The sequence below is a fragment of the Nelumbo nucifera genome, chromosome 4 (genome assembly GCF_055504915.1).
Source record: "Nelumbo nucifera cultivar China Antique chromosome 4, China Antique-T2T, whole genome shotgun sequence".
NCBI classification, from domain to species: Eukaryota; Viridiplantae; Streptophyta; class Magnoliopsida; order Proteales; family Nelumbonaceae; genus Nelumbo; species Nelumbo nucifera.
In genome coordinates, this window is record NC_142652.1 from 14,243,688 (window position 1) to 14,270,515 (window position 26,828).

A 26,828-nucleotide genomic window follows, 5' to 3' on the forward strand; every position below is an offset into this window, starting at 1 on the left:
ATCTTAACCTTCTTCAGTCCATCTTAAAGGCAAGGAGAGATCATTCCCTGGGTTGTGCACAGAAGAGATCAGTTTCCTCATGGACTGGCCTTTGGACCATAAAGATTTCATCTCCTTTAAAAGGAGCAACTTTCTATGTAGTTGATCAGATATTTCAAGTGTAAATGATAGTACACAGTGAAGCATCATTTATTAGTCTTTTTCTACATCACTATCATATAATTGATTTTTTTATTACTAATAAAAAAACAAATTTAAGAAAGCAGAATATTTGTTACAGGACTGTCATCCAATTTGTTTTTTGATAGGTAACCGTAGTACTTTTATTTATTAAATTATTAAAAATGATGAGTACAAATAATGTATGCCTAACCACTTGGAGAATTTAGGCCAGCCCTAAGAAAAACATCGTTGACAATATATCCATTAAGGTGGCACATTGGAGCAGAACTATGGAGCTGCTTGCAGTTTATACAACTAACAACATTATGAGAAATTGGAGACTAGTGGCGGATTCTGCCCCAAGTAGGTTAACTACACAAGCTGAATGGTTTCCTCTGCAACCGCTATATATAAAGCCAACTTTTTTTTTTGGAAACGTAAGGTATTGTATTAATAGTATAAACAAAATATCATACATCTGTAGGCCTTAAGAACAATATCTCTCAAAATATCTGTCATAGCCCAACCCCCTGAAATCTTTATGAACAGTTAACCAAGAACGAAGCGTTCCTTTAATTCTGTTCAGCAAGACATCACTATCAGAATAGATGTTTCCAAAAATTTGAGAGGTCTTTTCCTCCCATATATACAAAAAAGCAGCCATTGGAAGCATTCTCCAGACAATTTTACCCCTACTAATGACACCACTTATCTGCCAGATCCATAAAAAAGCTTTAATGGACCGTGGAAAGCAGCCAACCCAGCCAAAAATATATTTAGAAGCACAATCCAAATTTTGACAGCATTTGGGCAGTGCAAGAACAGATAATTGGCAGTCTCCAACTCTTCTGAACAAAAAACACACCCATGCTGGTCCAACGTCATTCCCCTATGCAGTAATTTGTCTTAGGTTAAACATTTCTCCATAGCTGCAGTCCTGGAAAAAGAAAACTTGATTTTGAACGGAACCCCAAAATGCCAGATTCTGTTTGCTGGGAAATCATCAAGGTTTTCTTGGCATAGATTTTTACAGAGGACCTACCATTATTCTCCCACAACCGACTAAAAATCAGGATGTCCCACTGGCAAGTGAAGCTGCAGAGATTGCAAAAGATCCAGTAACTGGTCAACTTCTCAGTCATTCAGCATTCTCATAAACATTGGACTCCAGCTGGTTACACCATTTGAAACAGAGTATCATAGACTAAAGCCTCCCTAATCCGAGCCACCAAATAAAGGGCTGGAAATTGATAGATAAAAGCCTGCCGACCACACCATTTGTCCACTCAAAATTTGATTCTATTCCCATCACCTAAAGAATGCAGGATATATCTTTTCTCAATACCTTTCCAGATGGATGTTCCATAAGAATGAACACCTTGACAAGTCACCCAATCCAACTCTCTTACAACAAATTTTAGTTTAAATTTAACTACCATTCCCCACAAACTGGTAGGTGCCTCAAGGAACTGCCAGCAACATTTTATGGCTGCAGTATAGGCAACCTGGGTCCATTAGGAAGTTCCAGTGTACTCCAAGTTGGATATGTTCCTTTTCTCTTTAGTCCTAAAAGCACTCCCCAGAGTAATCCTTTACCAGGTCAAATTTTTAGGAAGCTCCAGTGTGCTCCAAGTTTGATAGGTTCCTTTTCTTTGTAGATCGGGAGGAGTTGTGGGGAAATTCAGACCTGAAAGCACCCAGGGTAACCTCCGATCTTTGCCCTTTGTGTCATAATTAGGAAACCATCCTTGGGGGACCTACACCCCTTATATTTAAAAACATGTGGCCGGAAGTCCATAAGTTCAAGGAAAAGATAAAAAAATCAAGGGGAAGTGGAATTAATGCGAGAAAAAAAGCAGGTGAGATTCATTAGAAAACTAAAGTTGAAAGTGAGGTTAGAAGATTAGAACAAGGAAGAATTTGAGAGATTAGAATACTCAAAAGACAAAATTGTAAAGATAATTAAGGAGTTAGACCAAAAGGAAGCCCAAAGAGAGTGTAGTCAAAAGGAAATATCAAAAAGATGGAGTTTGAAAGTGGACTAGAAGAGTTGTTGAGGAAAGAAGAATTTTCTTGGAGACCTACCACTCAAATTGTGGAGAATCTAAGAATGATGAATTATAGCCTTTGTATTCGTTCCTTTTCTCTTTTAGCCCTTTATGGGCATTTTTGTAATTGTACATACTTTATTAATCTAATAGAGGCTCTTCGGGGTGGAGTCGACTGTTACATTGACACCCTGAAACTGTTTATCTTCTTCTTGTTCGAACTATCTAATTGACATGGTATCAAAGCAAGGTTTCATTCTTGGTTGTCAAGACTGTGATTTAGGTGTTCCAATTGACCTATTGGAACTACTAAAGGCTTTTCTTTGTGAATATTTCTACCTTAAGGGCATGCATGAATTGACTAAGAACATCCACGACATAAACAATGTTTGGCCGGGTCATGGACAAGTACAAGAGCATTCCTACAAGATTTTGGAATTGCTTTACATCTTTAATAGTCTCACTACAACAATCACCCAATCTGTGATTTGGATCAATGTGAGAGTCGGCTGACTTCACCCCTAGTTTTCCTGAATCCTGTAACAAATCTAGGATGCATTTCCTTTGTGAAATGAAGATCCCCTTTTGTGAGTAGGCCACTTCAATTCCAAGGAGATACCGCAAGGGGCCTAGAACCTTCACCTCAAATTGAGTAGTTAAGAACTCCTTTAGCTTTTGAATTTCAACTTTCCAATCACCCGTGGTTACTATGTCATCAACATACACTATCAAGGCTGCAATCTTTCCTTCTCCTTTTTTTTTTACGAATAATGTATGATCAATATAGCATTATTTGTAGCCAATCTTCTGTACAGATAGATGGAACTTGTTGAACCAAGCTCTTGGTGATTATTTTAATCCATACAAGGACTTCTTTAATCTGCACACTTTCTGTTCTTTGCCTTGGGCACAAAAGCCAAGGGGTTGTACCATGTACGTCTCTTCTTCAAGATCACCATTCAAGAAGGCATTTTTGATATCAAATGATGAAGATCCCAATCAAGGTTAACATCTAGAGAGAAAATGGCTCTAATAGAATTCAACTTAGCTACTGGAGCAAATGTCTTTGTATAATCTACTCCATACATCTGAGTAAAACCTTTTTCCACCAGCTGGGCTTTATACTTTTCCACTATGCCTTCAGCCCTATGATTCACTATGAACACCCACTTACACCCTACCAGTTCCTTACCTTCAAGAACATCTACTAACTTCCACGTACCATTTTTATGTAAGGCGTTGGTTTCTTCTTTCATTGCATCTGTCCATTCAGGTACTAAGAGAGCCTTTGCCACATTCTTAGGGATAAGGACATTGTTAATGGAAGATAAGAATGCGCGAAAAGAGGGTGAGATGTTCTCATAGGAAACAAAATGGGAGATAGGATACTTAGTGGTACAAGACCAAACTCCCTTTTTTCATTAGGAATGTCTAAGTCATTAGCAATAGAAGAATCAATAGCAATAGGGTCAAAAACATCAATGAGAATAAGAGTACCGGGCTGGGTAGGATCTACCCCCATGAATTTGATAATTTTGGTGGTACAACTTCTAGTTGCTCCACAACTCTTGAACTTGGTTAGCCCTTGCGATGAGGAAGGAGGGATAGGTAGAGGAGGAGAACTTGGACCTATTGCTCCTCTACCCTACTCTTTGAGGAGAAACATGAAAAAAGGGGTCATTCACAAAGAAAGACACATCCATAGAAACATAATATTTCCTAGAAATGGGGTCAAAACACATGAAAAAAGGGATCACTCACAAAGAAAGACACATCCATAGAAACATAATATTTCCTAGAAATGGGGTCAAAACACCAGTAACTCTTATGAGATGAAGGGTAACCTAACAATAGATAAGGAATAGTATGGGGATCAAGTTTACCACAACTAGGAGACAAATCAAAACAACAGCCAAACACACAAATAGGAATAGAAAATAAGGGAGCTTTAGGGAACAAGAGTTGATGAGGGGCCTTGCACTCTAACAAGCAAGATGGCATATGGTTGATAAGGTAGGCAAAACATAAAACAACATCAACTAAAAATGTTTTGGAACATTCATATGTACAAGTAACCCATGAGCAACTTCAAGGACATGGCAGTTTTTCCTTTCTACAACACCATTTTGTTAGGGTGTATTAGCACAAGAACTACAATGAATGGACCCACACAAAGCAAAATAATTCCGTGAGGTCACTATGGAAATACTCTTTGATATTGTCAGATTGGAAAATTTGGATCCCTGTTTGACATTGGGTGAATACCATGCGTTGGAAATCTTTTATAATCTTTAGCACTTCATCTTTGCATCGCATTAGATACGTCCATGTATATCTAGAGTAGTCATCAATAAGTGTAATAAAATATTTATAGACAGTCTCAAAGGGTAAAGTATTGGGGCCCCAAACATCAGAATAAACAATATGAAAAGGAAACAAATTTATTATTTCTTGGAGCAAAATGATTTCTACAATGTTTGCTCAATTGACAAGTTTGACATGTGAATTCAAATACTGACAATGACTTGAACAATTTTGGAAACAAAAACTTTAACGACTCAAAGATAAATGACCCAAACAACTATGCCATAAATAGACTTAAACTCTTACTAGATTGACTCTTAGACTTAGTAACCGCAAGAGTAGCGTTATTCTCTAACATGTAGAGACCGTCCACCATGTTAGAATGTTAGAGTGATGTTCGGCTGATAAGAGTTCTTATTAGCCCAGTCTTATGTTTAACTTATCTGGTAACTGGGCCTGTGTTAATGGGCCTAATCCTGTTTAGTGATTTAAGTCATTTGGGTGTCCCATCACTAATCAGGGGCATCCCAGTAATTTCTTGTACCTTGTACTATATTCATCTATAAATAAAAGACTGGTCGACTGCCTAGTATAGTTCGACATTCTCTTCAGTTCTGTGGTTCTCTTCTCCTCCTTGCTACTTCGAGTATAGCTCTTCAGATTACATGGTATCAGAGCATTAGCTCCTTCCTGGTTTCAGCAGGTGCACTCTCTTCTCTTGCTGTCTTTTCATCTTCTCTCTTCCTTTTCTGGGTTGCTGCAGTAAAGACCTAGGAGTGTAAGAGAGTAAAGCAAGTTCGAACCTAGGGTTTCTCTTGGTTGTAGGACTCAAGTGAAGTAAGACCCAGAAGTAGATGTCCTACTAGATTATTTCCAGAAAGTAGTAGCTATTGGGCTACTAAGAGAGGTCTGTATAGGACAGACCTGGTTGAGGGCTGATTAAGAAGTCCTAGCACTAGCCGAGAGGGGGAGAACTTCCTCTACAGTTGCAGCTTCGTGCTCCAGCAAGACTTGTGCAGAACAAGTGGTAAAGACTTAGCTTCTTCTACAGTTGCAGTTTCGGTGCATCAGCTTCTACAGTTGCAGTCTCGGTGCATCAGCAAGACTCTTACAGAACTGCGGCAACTTCAGTTACAGATTTTCTTCAGGTCGGTTATCAGCCCTACTCTTGGATTGAACTGGTTCAGTTACAGACCTTTACTTTTTACCAGAACTGCGGCAACTTTTGCACCACACAGTTGCAGCCTTAAACTTTTACCAGCACTGTGAACTGGTTCAGTTACAGACCTCTACTTGCTACTGTACCCGAACTGTGAACACTTCTACCAGTACTGTGAACACAGTGACCACTTTGGCCAGTCCTTAACAGAATCACCTATAGTACTGTGAACAACTCTTGGACTGAAGTCAGGACGTCCTCACTATCCGGTGAAGTTTCCTCTAGAGATAACAGACCTGTCACAAGGTCCTCAAACCTGGAAAACCCTAATCTGCACAGCTTGCAGATTACAAGTGTGAGTAAGAAACATAATCAGCTATGGGATGCCGAGTGGTACAAGAGCGAACAGGCTTACGGAGAGCAATAGGAGGATCCAAATCTGAATTGAGTGAGTCGGAATTACCTTGGATTGCAGAGACAGATTGATCTGAGTTCAACTGGTTGCAATCATGAGGTTGAGGGGCCTTCTTCCTTCTACTGTATGTAAGTATCTCTTTCTCTTGTTCACTGGAACCTTCAGAAGGATCAACTGAATCTGGAGAAGTAACTAGCACAGTGGGAGTCTCACTAGGTTGACCCGGAATGTTACAGCTAGTAGTAGTGGAAGGTGATGAAATGGGAACACAAAGGAAGGGAGAATGAGAATTCTCTTCCATCCCACTACTCTCCCCCTGAAGAGGATTCTGAGAAGACTGGAAATAGGGTTGAGACTCAAAAAAGACTACATCTCTGGTGACATATTTTTTCTTGGAGACAGGATCATAACACTTATACCCCTGCCTATCACTCCTTTGTGTCTGCTCTTTCCTCTGTATGTATCCCTTCTAGGTATTCAGAGGCGGCATCTGATCCAAGGTGGAAAGAAGCCATGAATGAGGAGATGAAAGCCCTAATGAAAGCAAGGACGTGGGAATTGGTGGAACTGCCAGAGGGGAAAGGCACTGTTGGGTGCAAGTGGGTATTCACAGTAAAGCACAAGGAAGATGGGTCAATTGAGAGGTACAAGGCCAGACTTGTGGCAAAAGGGATTTACACAAAAGGAAGGAATTGACTACAAGGAAACCTTTGCCCCAGTAGCAAAGCTCAACACAATCAGGGTTCTACTGTCACTAGCAACAAAATTCTCTTGGGGATTTCATCAGCTGGATGTGAAGAATGCCTTCCTAAATGGTGATCTTCATGAAGAGGTATTCATGGAACTCCCACCTGGATATGATGTTGGAAAGAAGGTATGTAAAATAAGGAAAGCATTATATGGTTTGAAGCAATCTCCCTGGGCATGGTTGGAGAGACTTTGTTTGGCCATGAACAAAGTAGGGTACACTCAGAGCAGTGCAGATCATACATTGTTTACAAGGAGACAGGATGACAAACTTACAACACTCATTGTGTATGTGGATGATATGGTGATTACTGGAAATGATGTGAAAGAGATGAAGAGGTTGAAGGAGTTCTTAGCTTCAGAATTTGAGATCAAAGACCTGGGAAATCTGAGATACTTTCTTGGGATTGAAGTTGCTAGATCAAGAGAAGGAATCTACATGTGTCAAAGAAAGTATGTGCTAGATCTCCTAGAGGAAACAGGCATGATGGGGTGCAGGCCAGCAGACACTCCAATAGAACCAAACCATTGATTACAAGAATCAATGGGTGAGGAATACTGTGATAAGGAAAGGTACAAAAAATTGGTAGGAAAACTGATATACTTATCCCTTACTCGGCTAGACATTGCCTATGCAGTGCATGTTGTCAGTCAATTCATGCACTCACCAAAGGCCTCTCATATGAGAGCAGTGGAAAGAATCCTCAGATACTTGAAGACTTGCCCAGGGAAAGGAATTCTATTCAGAAAAAACAACAGACTTGAAATTGAAGCCTACACTGATGCTGATTGGGCTGGGTCTGTTGGAGACAGAAAATCAACCTCAGGTTACTGTACATTCTTGGGAGGAAACCTAGTCACATGGCGCAGTAAGAAGCAGAATGTTGTGGCTAGATCAAGTGTAGAAGCAGAATACCGGGCTATGGCACACGGGGTTGCTGAACTCTTATGGCTCAGAACTCTCCTTAATGAGCTTGGTATCAAGACTGAGGGTCCTCTCAAGCTGTATTGTGATAATAAAGCTGCTATCAACATTGCCAACAATCCCGTACAACATGACAGGACAAAACATATTGAAATTGATCGACACTTTGTCAGAGAGAGAATTATTTCAGGAGAACTCTGTGTACCTTATACTCCATCAGAGATGCAGATTGCAGATGTATTAACAAAAGGGCTGGCATCAACAAAGTTCAGGGACATACTTGGCAAGCTAAACATGATTGATATCCATGGTTAGCTTGAGGGGGAGTGTTAGAATGTTAGAGTGATGTTCGGCTGATAAGAGTTCTTATTAGCCCAGTCTTATGTTTAACTTATCTTGTAACTGGGCCTGTGTTAATGGGCCTAATCCTGTTTAGTGATTTAATTCATTTGGGTGTCCCATCACTAATCAGGGGCATCCCAGTAATTTCTTGTACCTTGTACTATATTCATCTATAAATAAAAGACTGGTCGACTGCCTAGTACAATTCGACATTCTCTTCAGTTCTGTGGTTCTCTTCTCCTCCTTGCTACTTCGAGTATAGCTCTTCAGATTACACACCATACAACCTCTACCAATCATCTTCCCCGAGGCCAAATCATGTATCACACAAGAAGGAAAAAAGGTTACTGAGCAGTTCAAAGAGTTTGTAATACTACTAACAAAGAACAAGTTTATAGCAATTTCAGAACATGTAACACATTAGAAAGGGTATGTCCAAAGGGAAGGGAGAGGGTTCCTTGACTAGATATGGTGGAAAAGGAGCCATTAGCTAGTCTTATTTTGTCTTAGCTAGACAAGAGATGATAAGATTGGAAACAATTTGACTTACCGGTCATATGGTTTGAGGCTTTAGAATCTATTATCCAAAGAGAGTTTGAGGGATGATAGGACACATGGAAAGTTATGGTAGAATTACCATTACCTGATGTAGACACAAAGAAAGTTGAGGGAGGATGAGCAGAATCCATTTGATGGATTTCCCTACCATACAACTCTAAATAGTCATGGAAGGAATTAATGATATCTTCCTTAGGGTCAATCACGGAAGAGCGTTCCTGGCTCAAGGTAGTGATAGATGTTTGAGACCCTTGAGAGGCCATGTTTGTTTTGTTGCATTAAACTTCTTTTGACCTTGTTGTCCTGGTTTCTTTTTCTAATCTGATTCTTACTCAACTCTTGGGCCCACTTTGGCTTTCCATGAAGACCCCAACATATATTACGAGTATGTCTAGACTTTGGACAATGAGTGCACCATAACTTATCCTTGTCATCAACATTCTGGATGTCACCCTTCTTGAAAGAATTCCCATCTCTTGCAACTACACTCCCCTTAGCTGCCAAGGTAATTTGCTCCCCCTCAGAATTATTCATCACATGCCGTTTGCTTTCTTCTTACTGTACTAGGGCATACACTTCTTGTACTAATAGGAGATCTTTACTTCCCAATATCTGAACCCTAATAGACTCATGTATAGGGTTCAGCCCCAAGAGAAAGGCAAAAACCTGTTGTTGGGAACCAAAGACTTGTAGGCCTTAGCATGTCATCACATTTCCAATCCATGTTCTGTAGTGGTCCAGCTCTTTCTAAATTAAGGTTAAATCTGAATAATATATAGAGAGACTCCTATCCCCTTGCTTACAAGTTGAGGATGCAGCTTGCAGTTGATAGGTTTTTTCATAATGTCATTGTTTTGAATAGGTAGATTTAGCTTACTCCCAAATCTCATAAGTTGTTTCTAACTACATGAAGGTGTTCCTTGTGGCAGCATAGATAGTAACATCCATGACATTACCATGTTGTTTTCTTGGTCCCACTTATCATGTTCTACACCCCCAAACTTCAGTTATTTGATTTTACCATTAATATAACCCACTTTTCCCCTTGCAGTTATGTAAAGTTTAATTCCCCTTGACCATTCTAAGTAATTAAATCCATCAAAAGGAATCACAGCCATAGGAAAATTCATGTCAAATCCTCCACTCACTCCACCTTGACTGGAGGACACACCAAATATACTAGAATCCATAGAAGACATGATAAAGAAGGTCCGATTTCATAGTTCAGCCACAATTCAGCCACATGGGTACTTGTTTTCACACAAACAGAAATATATGATCATTCCCTTTTGTCCACACACAAGGAACACACACTACCACACTACTTAACCAATTCCAAAAGCAAAGAAAAAAAGGTCAATTTCACATCTGAACAGCCCCTACAAATAACTCTTCATCATATTTTAGGCCACTCTAATCTCCAAAATTAAAGTAGAAAACTGCTGATACAGCAATCACAGGTCATTCAGACCTACACAACCCACTTATTTGGGTACAAAAGGATCACATGATACAGAAAAACTAAGAAAAACACCTTCACAGCAGTTACAGGACATTCAGACATACACAAACCACTTACCTAGGTTCAAAAGAGAGGAACAGATGGTGGTGGATTATGTAGTATGCCATGTAGAAGAGTGCGGAGCCATATAATTTCACTACACACTGAGGACATAGCTCTGTATTCAGCTTCAGTGGAAGATTTTGAAACTGTAGATTGTTTCTTGTACTTCCAGGAAATGAGAGAGTTACCAAGGAAGATACACCAGCCTGTAGTAGAATGTTGAGTGTCTGGGCAACCAGCCCAGTCAGCATCTACATATGTAGCAAGACTGATGGAAGAAGAGGAGAAGTATAAGCCATGATATAAAGTGCCTTTCAGATACCTAATAATCCAATGTACTACAGACAAATGTGGCTGCCGCAGAGATGACACAAACTGGCTCACTATTTGGACTGCATAAGATATATCTGGTTGAGTCATCGTGAGATATATTAGATTGCCTACTAACTGCCGATAAAGAGTAGGATCTTCAAGAGGGCAGCCATCATCCTTAGTTTTTGATTAACCTCCAAGGGAGTATCAACAGTCTTGGAATCACCGAGGTTTGCCATTTTGACAAGGTCCATCGCATACTTATATGCTGATTAACAAAGTAACCATGAGAATTACGGCTGACCTCAAGTCCCAAGAAGTTAAGGGACCCAAATCCTTCATCTTAAAGGAATCACTAAGAAGTCGTTTCAAATCAGCAATTCCTTCTACATCATTCCCTGTAATTGATTATATCATCAACATATAGGAGAAGAAGTGTCACACCTTGATTCCAATGTAAGGTAAAAAGGGAATGATCTGAAGAACATTGGATAAATCCAGCATCAATGATCACAGATTTAAATCTGTCAAACCAGGCTATGGGTGCTTGCTTTAGGCCATATAGGGACTTCTTGAGATGACAGACAAGTTGTGAGTCTGTACAATATACAGGAGGTGGCTTCATGTAGACAATTTCTTTCTAATCCCCATGTAGGAATGCATTTTTCACATCCATCTGATGAATTGTCCAGTGTTTAGCTGCAGAGATGGACAACAGAAGTCTAACAGTAGTCATTTTTGCCACATGGGCAAAATTCTCCTCATAGTCTATCCCATAATCCTGTTTATAGCCTTGGGCAACAAGTCGAGTCCTATACTGATAGGCCCTCAACCAACCATTCAGGCCCACAACAGGAGACCCAGGACCAAGACATGCAGCAACCAGGCCCGACACGAGAGAAACACTCGATCACCCATGTGCAACCTCCACTGAGGTTTGTTTACGTGAGGAGGCCACGTCCCTCCAGTTAGTTAGCAGTCACAATTGATGCATGTGCAGGAGAGACTGAAGGGAGAGTATGAATAATTGTAACCTCCCCCCCCCCCCAGCTATCGGCATGAAAAGAAAACCCTACTATTCTCCTCCTTCCTTCCTCTTCTATTCCTTCCTTCCTCTTCTACTCCTTCCTTCCTCTTATTCCTCTCTTCTACTCTGTTTTAAGAGGGTGAGCTCCCTCGAACCAGCTCAGATTCTCAGAAATTCAAAGTGGTCTTATCAACTGGTATCAGAGCCTAGCACTGATGACTAACATGAGATCAACTGTTGTAGATGAACGGGTCGATCGTGTTGAAGTAGAAGTTCACCGAACCACATCAGAACTGAGAGACGTCAAGGAGACTCTATCGGCACTGGTGGGACATTTCGAGCGATTGTCAACACCCATGGCGAGGGAACCAGAAGCTGGAGGATCCAGTAGCAGTGCAGGAAGATGCGGCAGGATTTCCCCAGGAAAGGTGACGAAAATCATATTCCCAGTTTACTCAGGTGATGACCCGGTACCCTGGATTTATCGAGCTGAACATTATTTTGAATACCATGAGACCCCGACGCATCAACAAGTGCCTATTGCCTCCATCCACCTGGATGGGGAGGCCATTATGTGGTACCAATGGTACCGGAAAACCCACCCCCAGACTACTTGGATGGACTTCACCCTTTACGTGTAAGGTTTGGACCATCTAGGTATGAAAATTTTTATGAATCCCTGTCCCGCGTCAAACAAACTGGTAGCGTACGAGAATACCATACTGAGTTCGAGAGGTTAGCTACCCGGGTGCAATCTGGCCGGAAACTGCTCTGGTTGGCTATTTTATTGGGGGATTACGGGAAGACACAAGGATTGAAGTGAAATCACTGCAACCTTCAACCCTTATTGCTGCTATCGGATTAGCTAAACTCCAAGAAGACAGGCTGAACCGATTAAGGAAGTCCACTAGATCGGGTGGACCTTTGTTACAAAACCCACCCAATCGGGGGGACTCCACTCCAGGACCATTACTTCCCACCCCTGGCACTAAACTAGAGATCCTAGCACCCAAGAACCCCAGAACCATGACTGTACCTTACAAGAAGTTATCCTGGACCGAGTGTGTTACAATTGTGACGAAAAATTTACCCAAGGACATCGGTGCAAGACCCCACACCTCTACCTATTGCAAGTTGAAGAGGAGGAGGCCGCAAGTGAAGGGGAACCAGAAGTTGGACCCATCAAAACAGGCCCAACTACAGAAATTGAATATTATGTGATTTCCTTGCAAGCACTTTCGGGATGCCAGAACCCATGTACCATGAGGGTTGACGGATGGGTTAAGGCCCAAAAGGTGGCTATACTAATTGATAGTGGGAGTTCCCTAAATTTCATCACTCCCGGGTTGATTCGGAGGCTCGGATTGGATGTGGAACCCATAGCTCCCTTTTCTGTAAACGTGACCAGTGGGCAAGGGATCAAATGTGAAGGAAGATGCAAATCTGTTAGGCTTAAGATTCAGGGGTACATCTTCTCCATAGATCTGCACCCCTTTGAATTTTCAGGGGCTGATATAGTCCTAGGCGTCGAATGGCTTCAGCAATTGGGCCCAGTAATGTGCAATTGGGCTGAACTGACAATGCAATTCCAACATGATGGAACCACCTGTTTACTAAGGGGAATCAGACCTGTCTCGGACACAGCTGAACCCCCCCATCTCATTCTCAAAAGCTGCCAACACTCAGACACCTCCCTTGTTAATGAGTATAGGCCCCATGCCTCTAGAGCCAACATTAACTGTTGATGATTCCATAGCCCAGAACCCAGAACAGCAGGACCAACTCCAACAGCTCCTGAGCAAATACAGGGATGTGTTCCGAGAGCCATCTGCTCTTTCCCCCACTAAACAGCTGGACTACCGGATTGTCCTCCAACTGGGAGCTCCTCCCGCGAATGTCCGCTCGTACAGGTACCCACACTATCAGCGGGTAGAAGTGGATAAGATGATCCAAGAACTCCTGGATAAAGGGTTCATTCAGCCCAGTAACAGCCCATTCTCCTCACCTGTCTTACTAGTAAAGAAAAAGGATGGGTCATGGAGATTTTGTGTTGACTACCGAGCCCTCAACAACATCATGGTGAAGGACCGATATCCAATTCCCTTGGTAGAGGAGTTATTTGATGAGTTGGGCCAGGCCCTCTTTTTCTCCAAACTGGATCTTAGGTCTGGTTACCACCAGATCTGGGTCAACCCAGAAGATATAACTAAGACTGCCTTTCGGGCAATGGATGGACACTATGAGTTTGTGGTTATGCCATTTGGTTTAACCAACTCTCCCTCCACCTTTCAGTGGCTCATGAATGAAATTTTCAGACCCTATTTGTGGTGTTATATATTGGTTTTTTTTATGATATACTTATTTACAGTCCTACCTGGGCCTCACACATGACACATTTGCGTCGCACTCTGGACCTACTTAGGCAACACTCCTTGTTTTCCAAGCCCACTAAATGTTCATTTGGGAAAACCTATGTTAATTATCTTGGGCACATAATAGCTGGTGGTAAGGTTTGTACGGACCCGGACAATGTTTCAAGCATGGTGAACTGGCCTAGACCCCGGAATCAAAAGTCTCTCAAAGGATTCCTTGGGCTGACCAGGTATTACTGACGTTTCATAGCAGGTTATGGCATGTTGGCCACACCTCTCACTAAGTTGTTGAAGAAACAAGCTTTTGAGTGGGACGAGTCTGCTAAACAGGCCTTCCTATCTCTTAAGAGGGCAGTCACAACACCCCCCACCTTGCCTCCCCCAGATTTCAATAAGGAATTTGTAGTTGAAACTGATGCTTCTGGGAAGGGAATTGGGGCAGTTCTAATGCAGAATGGTCAACCCCTAGCTTTCTTCAGCCGAGCTCTATCAGCCCAGGCCCAAGCAAAGTCCACATATGAGAAAGAATTAATGGCGATTACACTGGCAGTACACAAGTGGAGAGCGTACCTTCTGAGCCGGAGATTCACGGTGCGAACTGATCACCGAAGCATTGAGCACTTATTGGAGCAAAGGATTCTCAGTCCTGAACAACAGAAATGGGCTTACAAACTTTTGAGCTATGATTTCCATATTGAATACAAACCTGGGCCTTCAAACGCTGTTGAAGATGCACTATCCAGGATAGAAGAATTTCAGCTGATGGGTCTGTCCAAGCCCAGTTATCCCTTGTATGAGCTCATCCAGAAAGAGGTGCAATCCGATCCAGAACTCAGTTGGATCCGAGCCCAATGGAACAGGGATCCAGCTTTGGTTCCCGGTTATTCTGTAACAGGTACTACACTCTTTTATAAGGGTTGTGTGGTGGTGGCCAATAAATCAGATTATCAGAAGGAGTTGCTCCAACTCTTTCACGAATCAGTTGTTGGGGGGCATTCTGGATTTCTCAGAATGTACAAGAGGATAGCGAGTCATTATTACTGGAGGGGGATGAGACGTATGACTCAGAGTTATGTGGCCTGTTGTGATGTATGCCAGCAACATAAGTATAGCACCCAATCTCCTGCAGGTCTACTTCAGCCCTTACCAATTCCAAAACGAGTGTGGGAACACACAACAATGGATTTTATTACCGGGTTACTCAAATCAGCAGGGAAGTCTGTGATTCTGGTGATTGTTGACCGCTTGAGCAAATATGCTCATTTTTTAGCATTACCACAACCATATACAGCTTCCACAGTGGCTCGGGCCTATGTACAGGAGGTAGCCAAATTACACGGCACTCTGAATTCCATCTTGACCGACAGGGACCCCCTCTTCATGAGCAAATTCTGGGACTCTTACTTTTCCACTCAAGGGGTACACATGTTTCACACAACCAGCTACCACCCGCAAACTGATGGGCAGTCTGAGGTGGTCAACCGGTGCCTTGAAACTTATTTGCGTTGCTTCATTGGGGTGAAGCCCAAACAGTGGACCTACTGGTTGCCATGGGCAGAATATTGGTACAACACCACATATCAGGCTTCAGCAGGAACCACTCCGTTTAAGATAGTATATGGGAGAGAACCTCCAGCAGTGCTGCCATATGAAAAGGAGACTTCTACAGTGGCAGAGGTAGAAAATCAGTTGTTGAGCAGAGATGAGATATTGAGATCCCTTAAACTTCATTTGCAAAGAGCACAACAGTGCATGAAATTGGCTTACGACCGCAATCACCGGGAACTTGAATTTGCAGTTGGCGATTGGGTCTATTTGAAGCTCCAGCCCTACCGGAAAGCTTCAGTAGCCCGACAAGTTTGGCAGAAGCTAGCCCCTAAGTATTTTGGCCCATTCTTGGTGATTGAACGAGTTGGACAGGTGGCTTACAAATTGGAGCTTCCTGCTTCCTCGAAATTACATCCGATTTTCCATGTCAGTATGCTGAAGCCTTGCCTAAGTCCTACAACTAAGGTCAGCCCGACCCTTCTGCAGTTCACAGAAGACGGGGACATACTGATTGAACCACAACAAATCAGAAATGTGAGATGGGTCAAGATAGGCAAGAAGTTACACAAGCAGACCTTAGCCATATGGAAAAATTTGCCACCAGAAGATGCCACTTGGGAGGACTATGACAAATTACAAGATCAGTATCCCCACATCAACCTTGAGGACAAGGTGTTTCTTGAAGAGGGTGGGACTGATAGGCCCTCAACTAACCATTCAGGCCCACAACAGGAAACCCAGGCCCAAGACACGCAGCAACCAGGCTCGACACGAGAGAAACACCCAATCACCCATGTGCAACCTCCACTGAGGTTTGTTTACATGAGGAGGCCACATCCCTCCAGTTAGTTAGCAGTCACAGTCGATGCATGTGCAGGAGAGACTTAAGGGAGAGTATAAATAATTGTAACCCCCCCCCAGCTAATGGGATGAAAAGAAAACCCTACTATTCTCCTCCTTCCTTCCTCTTCTACTCCTTCCTTTCTCTTCTTCCTCTCTTCTACTCTGTGTTCGGGAGGGTGAGCTCCCTCGGACCAGCTCAGATTCTCAGAAATTCAAAGTGGTCTTATCATATACCTATCTAGACTTCCATCTGACTTCAACATTACGGAGTAAACCCAACAGCTCCCAATGAGGGAGGCTTTAGGAGGAGTCTTAACCAAATCTCAAGTGTCATTTTCAAGAAAGGCTTGGATATCAAAGTCTATGGCATCTTTCCAATGTGGAATTGCTATGGCCTGTTGATAAGTCTTGAGAATATCTTTGGTGGATAAAACAACAAAAAAGGATCTATGGTTTGGAGAATAACCATAGTGGTCAAGAGGGCGGGAAATTTTGGAAACGGTGTAAAGTGGGTGCAGTGGGTTCAGGTGGAGGGTCAGAAGAACTTACATGTAAAGATGGAATAAAAGTATGTTAGAAAGTTGGAGAAGAGAAGAGGGGAGAGAGAAGAGAGAAAAAAGATTTCGAGTAAAAAAACTTAGGCTGGCGGTGCCAGCTTTTGTGTTTATATTAAGGCAACCCAAACTAATAAAAAATAAAGAGAAAATTACAGATGTGCCCCTATGACACTAAAGTACAGAATTATGACAGTTTTAATTGGTAGTAATGACCTATCTCTGAAACTTTCACCCACAATGTCCTTCCCTTTTTCAAAGATCTTTCTTGTTCTCAATATTACTACTAATTTAATTTCTGTTGGCCAACTTGTTGATAAAGGAAATATTCTCACTTTTTCTCATAATAGTTGTTTGATCCAGGACTAGCACACTAGGAAGGCGAAAGGGTAGGGGCATAGGCTGGGCTGTCTATTTGCATTGGAATTTGAGAAATGTACACCAGCAACATCCTCAGCTTATTTTAGTTCTTTTGAATCTAGTTCTATTTTGAATTAAAGAAACAATGTCTAGTGTTTATAGCATAAACGTTTGGGTCATCCTTGTTTTGAAAAATTGAAGTTTTTGTTTGATCCGGGTTTAATCATGAACAAGATTCGTCCTATTCATACTTTTGATGCTTCATGTACTGTTGCCTTTGAAAAGTCATATTTTACGTTTTTTCACACATCTAAGCATGCTACTTCACCTTCTGAGATTATACACAGTGATGTGTAGAGAAGATGGGCCGAATGACCCATAGGCTGTTATTCTATGTTATATTTATGTTCTTTTCTGTAATGGGCCTTATTCTAGGCCCATCCTCTTCTATGCTATGTTTTTTGTAATTTATTGCCCAACCAAGGGCCTCCCTTGTAATTATTCAAAAACTAACTTAATGAAATAGTGTTAGAGTGTTAGAGGGAGAGATTAGTTCGAACCTCTCATTCTCTAACCCTCTTTGCCGCCAGCTCTCTCTTCATCTTCTACCAATCTTTTCAGCTGTTTTACTCCTTTTGATTTTTCCATCTAATCCTATACAGTCCCATACTTCGAAGGGCTGTTTTTCAACTTGGTATCAGAGCAGACCTGAACTTGGTGTGGCTCTCATGTGGATATAGTCCAGTCGATTGCATGAGGGTGTTCTAGGGCTGGAAGTTTCAACTTGTTCGCCTGTTTCTTGGAGGTCATTGGAGGGTGCCCAAGACTCTAATCACTTGGAGAGTGGTTCGGTGACCAGGAAGAATCAGAGAGAAGGACTGTTCGGCCTGATTTGGAGCTCAAATCAGAGATTGATAAGACTGTAAGTTGCATTCAGTTATCCCTGGGTTATATTTCTGGTTTTGGGGACTGTTGAAGTGTTCAAAACCCCTTTAAATTTGTCCAGCTGTTCGGCTGTGGTTAACCTGATTTAACTCAGAGATTTCTGGGTTGTTTTCTCACCCTGTTGGACTATCAAGTTGCCAAAACCTCTTTGGACTCGGTGATGCAAGTTCTTACTTCAGTTTAGTTGCTTCTTGGACCTATATGGACTGCTCCTGAGTGGGGTATTCTCTGCTGCATACACAATGTTCGTAAAAAGGCCCCTTTAATTATTGTGGACTGTGTTTTGCTCTCTTTAGGGCACTTATTGTTGGGAATAGCTGTTACCGAGCTTGGTTCTCACGGCTGTCGGGTGTGAGTTGGCCTTGTGAGTTGCTGTGTTTGAGGCCGGTTTAACCCAATCTGAGTTCATCCACATTCAGTACACTAGTAGAAGTTGACTGAAACCCTATTTGAAGCATTTACATGATGGACTCCTCAGATATTGAGAGTAAGAATGTTGCTGAATATGGACATGCTTTGGGAACCACAGCTGATTCTTTGTTGACTGTGACCACGGTTAAACTGGATGGATCCAACTATCTGGCATGGTCACAATCTGTGAAAATTTATATATGTAGTAGAGGAAAGTGGGGGTTTATCTCCAGGAGCAAGAAGGCTCCCCCAGAGGATGATCCCTCTTATGAGAAATGGATTCAAGAGAATTACACCGTTATTGGGTGGCTTGTGAAGTCAATGCAGCCACAGATTAGTCAACATTATCTATGGATGAACTCAGCAAAGGAAATCTGGGACAGTGTTGCAGAAACCTATTCCCAGAAACTAAATGTAGCCAGAGCCTATAAATTGAGAAGTGATGTGAAGAATTTAAGACAGGGGGAGAAATCCCTTGCGGTATACTTCTCAACCTTGAAGTCTTTGTGGCAAGAAATTGATCTAATAGAAGCTGTAACTTGGGACACTACCAATGATGCATAAACCTACAGGAAATTAGTTGAAAGAAACAGGGTGTTTGAGTTCCTAACTGGACTAAACCCAGAATGCGTATGCTTTGGTCAGTAGTGAAGAAAGCAGAAGGCTGGTACAGGTTCAAGGGGTTGGCACTAGTGATCACTTTGCAAATATGGGGGTTAAACCCAAAGGAGTTGTGGGGCCTCCTAGTGGCTCTAGAAAGAAAGAAGTTGCATGTGAATACTGCAAGAAGCCAAAGCACACAAAAGACAAGTGCTGGAAATTACATCCCGGTCTTGTTCCTATTCGGTTCCAGAAGAAACATGATAGTAGAAGGACAGGGAGTGCAAATGTAGCCACTGGTCCAGATACTGAAGTTGAGTCTGCCTGTGCACAGTTGGCGGCCATGAAAGTTGAGTATGAAAAGTTTGGAAAGATGATCAGTCATCTCGAAGGTGTTACTTCATCTTCCAATCCTTCAGGAAGTTCAGCCACTTCTGCATTTGCTCACTCAGGTATAAGAGCTTTTGCTAATCATGCAACCACTTCAGGTAATCTTAAGACCCCTTGGATTATCGACTCAGGTGCTTCTGATCACATGGCCAACCTTTCTACTTTGTTTGTTTCATATGATTTGCTTCCTGGCCATGATAAAATCACCTTAGACGATGGTTCTCTTGCCTCTATTTCTGGCAAGGGAACCGTCAAGGCTACAGATTCCTTACTCCTACCTTCTACCCTTCATGTACCTAGATTAAATACAAATTTGTTATCTGTAAGTAGTTTAATCAAGTCATTATATTGTTGTGTAACCTTCTTTCCTTCCCATTGTGTTTTTCAGGATCTGGAGTCTCGGATGGTGATTGGGATTGGCCATGAAGTGAATGGAATATACTTGCTTGATACTCCGGGACAATGCTATGATCAGCCTAGGAATGCTGCTTTTGGTTCTATTTCTTCAGAGTCTGCCAGTCGAATTATGTTGTGTCATTGTCGTTTGGGTCATTTGTCTTTTTCTGTTTTAAGTCATCTATTCCCTGAATTGTTCAAGGGAATTAGTGTGTCTAGTCTTCATTGTGAATCGTGTCAGTTATCAAAGCATTATAGAAACAATTACCCTTTGAGCAATAAAAGATATTTTCCTTTCAATATTGTGCACTCTGATGTGTGGGGGCCTTACCACTTATCCTCTATGGGGGGCTACAGATACTTCATCTTGTTTATTGATGATTTTTCTCGATTCACTTGGATATTCCTGATGAAATCTCGTGATGAAGTTCCAAGACTTGTGAGACAATTTCATGAATTTGTTTTAACCCAGTTTGATACCAGGATTAAAATTTTCAGATTTGACAATGCAAAAGAATGTTTTGAGAAGAACTTATCCTCCTATCTCTCTGACATGGGGGTTATTCATCAAAGTTCCTGTGTTAGAACCCCTGAACAGAATGGAGTTGCTGAAAGGAAAAATAGGCATATTGTTGAAGTTGCAAGGAGCCTTTTGTTTGCCTCACATGTTCCTACAAGATTTTGGGGTGATGTTGTTCTCACTGCTACCTACCTCATAAACTGTATGCCATCCAGGGTTTTAGGGTTTAAATCCCCCCTTCAATCTTCTTCATCCGGACAAGGACCTTTTTCCTATTCCTCTTCGTGTGTTTGGCTACATCTATTATGTACACATTCCAAGTGCCCAGAGACATAAATTTGAACCAAAAGCCCACAAGTGTATCTTCCTTAGTTATTCCCCCACAGAGAAGGGTTACTGTTGTTTTGATCCAAAGATTGGCACTCGATGTGTCTCAATGGATGTCACCTTTGATGAACTTTCTCCCTTTTATGGTTCCTCTCTAGAAGGACATTGTCCACAGGGGAAGAGTTTATCACAAGTGTTTGCTTTTCCTCTCCCTGTCCTAGTTGAGTCTCTTGATGAGCCTGCGTCCTCTTCAAATGAATCAAGGGAGGAGTCACTCCATTCTCCTTGTCCTAGTGTTCCTCTCTCTTTACCTCCTCGTCCTACCCACAATCCCAAGGTGTATCAAAGGCAAAGATCCAGGAATGAGCAGGTTGTTTCCCTTACAACAAATGAGCCTCATGCACTTCCAGTCATAGATGAAACAACAAGTACTATTTCAACCCCTTTGGAGCCATCTTTCCCGGATCTTGATGTTCCCATTGCTGTTAGGAAAGGAAAACGGAAGTGCACTGCACACTGCATTTCCAAACACCTTTCTTATGGTCTGCTTTCTCCTTCATACTTTTCTTATCTCTCTTCAATTGCTTCTAATCCTATTCCCAGGTCTGTGTCAGAAGCTCTTGAGATTCCAGAATGGAGGGATGCCATGAAATCTGAAATGGATGCCCTACACAAGAATGACACTTGGGAAGTGGTGGATTTGCCTGAAGGGAAGGATCTGGTTGGTTGCAAGTGGGTGTTTACCATTAAATACCGGGCTGATGGGACCATTGAGAGGTACTAGGCCAGGCTAGTTGCAAAAGGCTACACACAGACGTATGGGATTGATTATCTGGAGACCTTTGCACCTGTTGCTAAGATGACATCTGTGAGGGTTCTCTTATCTCTGGTAGCTCACTTTGAATGGCCCCTTTATCAATTGGATGCAAAGAATACATTTCTGAATGGTGACTTACATGAGGAGGTTTATATGTCTCTCCCTCCAGGAATGTATGGAAGTGATATGCAAGGAAAAGTATGCAGATTGAAGAAATCCCTTTATGGTCTCAAACAGTCTCCTCGAGCATGGTTTGAGAGATTTAGAACAACACTTGTTAACTTCGGCTATGTTCAGACACTGTCTGATCATACTCTTTGTGAAGAGAAGTGGATCTCTGGCAGTATATCTCATTGTGTATGTTGATGATATTGTTGTGACTGGTAATGATGCTTCAGGAATTCATGCTCTTAAGTCTTTCCTCCGTACAGAATTTGAGATTAAGGACCTGGGGGAGTTGAGATACTTCCTTGGCATAGAAGTTGCTAGATCCAAGGATGGGATCCTTATCTCCCAAAGGAAGTATGTCCTTGACTTGCTTTCTGAAACTAGGAAGATGGGTGTTAGACCAACTGCTACTCCTATTGATATGAGTCACAAACTTTCCGCTTCAGAAGGGACGTTGTTAGAAGACAAAGGGGTCTTTTAGAGACTTCTTGGGAAACTCCTGTACCTATGCATGACTCGGCCAGATATTGCATATGCTGTCAGTTGTATTAGCCAGTTCATGCATGCTCCCAGAGATACTCATATGGCAGCCGCAGAACGAATTCTGTGTTATTTGAAAGTCTCTCCGGGAAAGGAAATTCTGTTTGCCAAGCATGGTCATATGAAACTTGAAGCCTATACTGATGCTGACTGGGCTGGAAACATTGATGACAAAAGATCTACTTCAGGGTATTGCAGTTTGGTGGCTGGTAATGTTGTTTCTTGGAGGAGCAAGAAACAATCAGTTGTGGATCGATCCTCAGTAGAAGCAAAATACAGGGCCATGGCACATGGAGTCTTTGAACTGTTGTGGCTAAAATCATTGATGGAGGAACTTGGGATTGAGCATGACAAGCCAATGATGTTGTACTGTGATAATCAAGCCACCATCAACATTGACCACAACCCAGTACAACATGATAGAACTAAGCATATTGAGGTTGATAGACACTTTATTTGAGAAAGAGTCTCTTCGGGTGAAGTGTGTCTTCCCTTCATCACTTTTGAAGGACAGTTGGTAGATTTTCTCACCAAGGGCATTCCCAAGGCAAGGCTTCAGCATGACATTGGCAAGCTGGGCATGATTAACATCTATGCTCAGCTTGAGGGGGAGTGTAGAGAAGATGGGCCGAATGGCCCATAGGCTGATATTCTATGTTATATTTATGTTCTTTTCTGTAATGGGCCTTATTCTGGGCCCATCCTCTTCTATGCTATGTTTTTTGTAATTTCTTGCCCAACCAAGGGCCTCCCTTGTAATTATTCAAAAATTAACTTAATGAAATAGTGTTAGAGTGTTAGAGGGAGAGATTAGTTCGAACCTCTCATTCTCTAACCCTCTTTGCCGCCAGCTCTCTCTTCATCTTCTACCAATCTTTTCAGCTGTTTGACTCCTTTTGATTTTTCCATCTAATCCTATACAATCCCATACTTCGAAGGGCTGTTTTTCAACTTGATGTTTGATCTGCTTTTGTTGCCTCACGATTAGGATAAAAATATTTGTGTACTATTTATTGATGATTGTACCAGGTACACATGGATTTACTTCTTACGGCACAAATCAAAAGCTTTAGTAACATTCAAGTTGTTTCATGCTATGGTACGAGTTCGATTCAAGGCTGATATTTGTATTCTTTGCTTAGAATCAAGAGGAGAATATACTGATGGAGACTTCCAGGCTTATTTAAGAAGCTATGGCATTCAATCTCAACATAGTTGTCCAGACACTCCTCAACAGAACGGTGTAGAAGAACGCAAGAATGGCCATGTCCTTACTGTTGTGAGAACACTTCTACAAGAATCACATGCTCCACCTTCCTTTTGGGTGGAGGTAGCCAGTATAGCTATGTATTCAATCAACCATCTTCCTTCTTTTGTCCTTGCTAGTGCATCTCCGTTTCAGAAGCTCTTTTGTTGTCCTTGACTTGTCTAATATGCATGCTTTTGGTTGTGTGTGCTTTGTGCATCTTTCTTCTCATGAACGTACTAAACTAACTGCTCAATTTGTTATATGTGCCTTTGTTGGGTACAGTTGGAAGGTTTAGAGATGTTGAAAGAGAAGAGAAGAAGGAAGTGTCGAGAATGCTTGGTGTGTTACTGTTCACACCAAGAGACTTTTCATTTTTCTTCACAAGCAAAATTACAAAAGTGCCCTTGAATAGGCACCCAAATACAAATATTCATAGAGGATAGAAATGCCCTCATACTCTTAACACTCCCCCTCAAGCTGAGCATAGAAATTTATCATGCCCAGCTTGTTCAAATTGTTGTCGAGCTTTGATTTGGGAACACCTTTAGTAAGACAATCAACCAACTAGTCTTCAGACCTCACATAAGGTAGACAAATCTCTCCACTGGCAACTCTTTCTCTAATGAAATGTCGATCAACCTCTATATGTTTTGTACGATCATGTTGTACAGGATTGTGAACTATATTTATGGCAGCTTGATTGTCACAATATAATATCATTGGAGTATCCATCTACACTCTCATTTCTGTCAACAATTTCTTTAGCCACAGCAATTCTGAGACACCATGTGCCATAGCTTTATACTCTACCTCTACACTTGATCGAACCACAAATGATTGCTTCTTGTTTCTCCAAGGTATGACATTACCACCCACCAAGGTACAATAGCCAGAAGTAGACCACCTATCATCAATAGAGCCTGCCCAGTTAGCATCAGAATAGGCCTCTACCTTTAGATGCCCATGAATAGAATACAACATTCCCTTTCCTGGACATCCCTTCAAATTGGCAAGTATTCTATTCACTGCTTGCATATGAGATGATCTAGGCTTGTGCATGTATTGACTGACCACACTTACAACATATGATATATCTGGTCTAGTCAAACACAAGTAGAGAAGGTGACCGACAAGTCTTTGATACACACGTTTGTCAGGAAGGACATCTCCATCATCAACTCCCAACTTATGATTGTGATCAATTGGAGTTTCAGTCAATTTACATTCCAATTTTCCTACCTCCTAAAGAAAATCAAGGACATATTTCCTCTGAGAAATATAAATGTACTTCTTTGAACTTGCGACCTCAATCCCTAGGAAATACCGAAGATCTTCGAGACCCTTAATTTCAAATTCAGTAGCAAGGAAAGACTTCAGTTCAGCAATCCCAGAGATATCATCCTCTGTGATAACAATATTATTGACATATACTATCAACATAGTTATTTTTCCATTTGCTCTCCTAATAAATAGGGTATGGTCAACTTGTGATTGTGAGAAGCCAATTTTTAAGACAACTTTCCTGAATCTGTCAAACCAATCTCTAGGGGACTGTTTAAGGCCATAAAGGGATTTCTTCAAACAGGATGTTCCCTCCTGGAGGAAGTTCCATGTAAACTTCTTGAAGGTCTCCATTAAGGAAGGTGTTTTTAACATCCATTTGATACAAGGGCCAAGAATAGTGGGCAGCAAGAGACATGATAAGTCAGATTGAATTCATCTTGGCTACAAGAGCAAATGTTTCCTGGTAATCAATGTTGTAAGACTGTGTACCCTTTTCCCACAAGTCGAGCTTTATACCTTTCAATTAATCCATCAGCTTTATGCTTCACTATGTAAACCCACTTGCATCCAACAGGAACTTTTCCTTCTGGAAGAGAAACAATTTCCCATGTCTGGTTTTTTTTCGAGTGCCTTCATTTCCTGGTTCGTAGCATCCTTCCAATGAGGGAATTGCACTGCCTCAGTAACAATGTGAGGGATAAAAACATAAGCAATAGAAGAGATATAGGCACAATAAGAGAGTGATTAAGTATCATAAGAGATAGTTTAAAATAGGATACTTAATACATGTCCATCTTGCTTTACGAATTGTAATAGGAAGGTTAAGGTCAGAATCTACAAGAGGAGGCTCAACAACAGATTCAACACAGGCATTGAAAATAGGAAGAGGTTCGGAATCCAAATTACCTGAGTCTGGGAGGTTAGATTGTAATGGACATTCGATCTTTGGAGTCATCATATTTTTTCCTCTAATAATCACTAATGCCAAAACCGAGGAATAGGAGGCACAGGAGGAGGACTACTGCCACCACAGGGAGGTGGAGGAAAAGAAGGATTGACAACATCAATTGCAGGAATCGACATACTAAAAGAAGTCTGATCTTCACTAACATTCTCCCCCTGAAGAGAAGGATGAGAGACGAAGAAGAAGGGAGTAGACTCAAAGAATGTGACATCTTTGGCACATACCGTTTTTTAAAACAAGGGTCATAACAACGATACCCCTTTTGGACTAAAGAATACCCCAAGAAAACACACTTGATAGACTTTGGATCAAATTACAGTCTAGAAGGACTCATGTCATGGACAAAGTAGACACACCCAAAAACCTTGAGAGGAAGAAGGAATGTATCCTCATCAGGAAAAAGAAGCTGATGAGGAACTAGAGGTGAAGAGTCCACGAAGGAAGTCTGGTTAATAAGATATACAGCTGTTTGAGCAGCATCCCCCCAAAACCAAGTTGGAACATGCATCTGGAATAATGAGCCTCTGGAAACTTCAATCACATGTTTGTTTTTCCTCTCCGAAACCTCGCTTTGTTGGGGAGTATGAGGGCAGGAACTCTGGTGAATCACTCCTTTTTCTTCAAGGAAGGATTTTAAGTGCTTCTCAAATACTCCTTTGCGTTGTAAGATCTAATAATCTTGATCTTCTTCTCAAACTGTGTCTCCACCATACTGAAGAAGCCATTCACAATGGAAGGAACTTCATCTCAGCTCTTCATCAAATACAACCAAGTATACCGCAAATAGTTGTCAACAAAGAGAATGAAATATTTATAGCCACCCATACATGGAATAGAGTAAGGTCCCCAATCATCAGTATGTATTAAATGAAAAGCAACATTACTTCTTTTGTTACTTGCAAAAAAAGGTGGTCCTACATTGCTTTGATAGTTGACAGACTTCACATTGTAGACCAGAACTAGACAAGGACTTAAAC

General features: G+C 41.6%; 1 protein-coding gene across 5 annotated transcripts in view; it reads right to left on the bottom strand.

Annotated features, from left to right (window-relative positions):
- LOC104608019 (phospholipid-transporting ATPase 3-like) overlaps positions 1-26,828 on the bottom strand; it is a 131,424-nt gene that overhangs the window by 51,142 nt on the left and 53,454 nt on the right. The window lies entirely within an intron of this gene.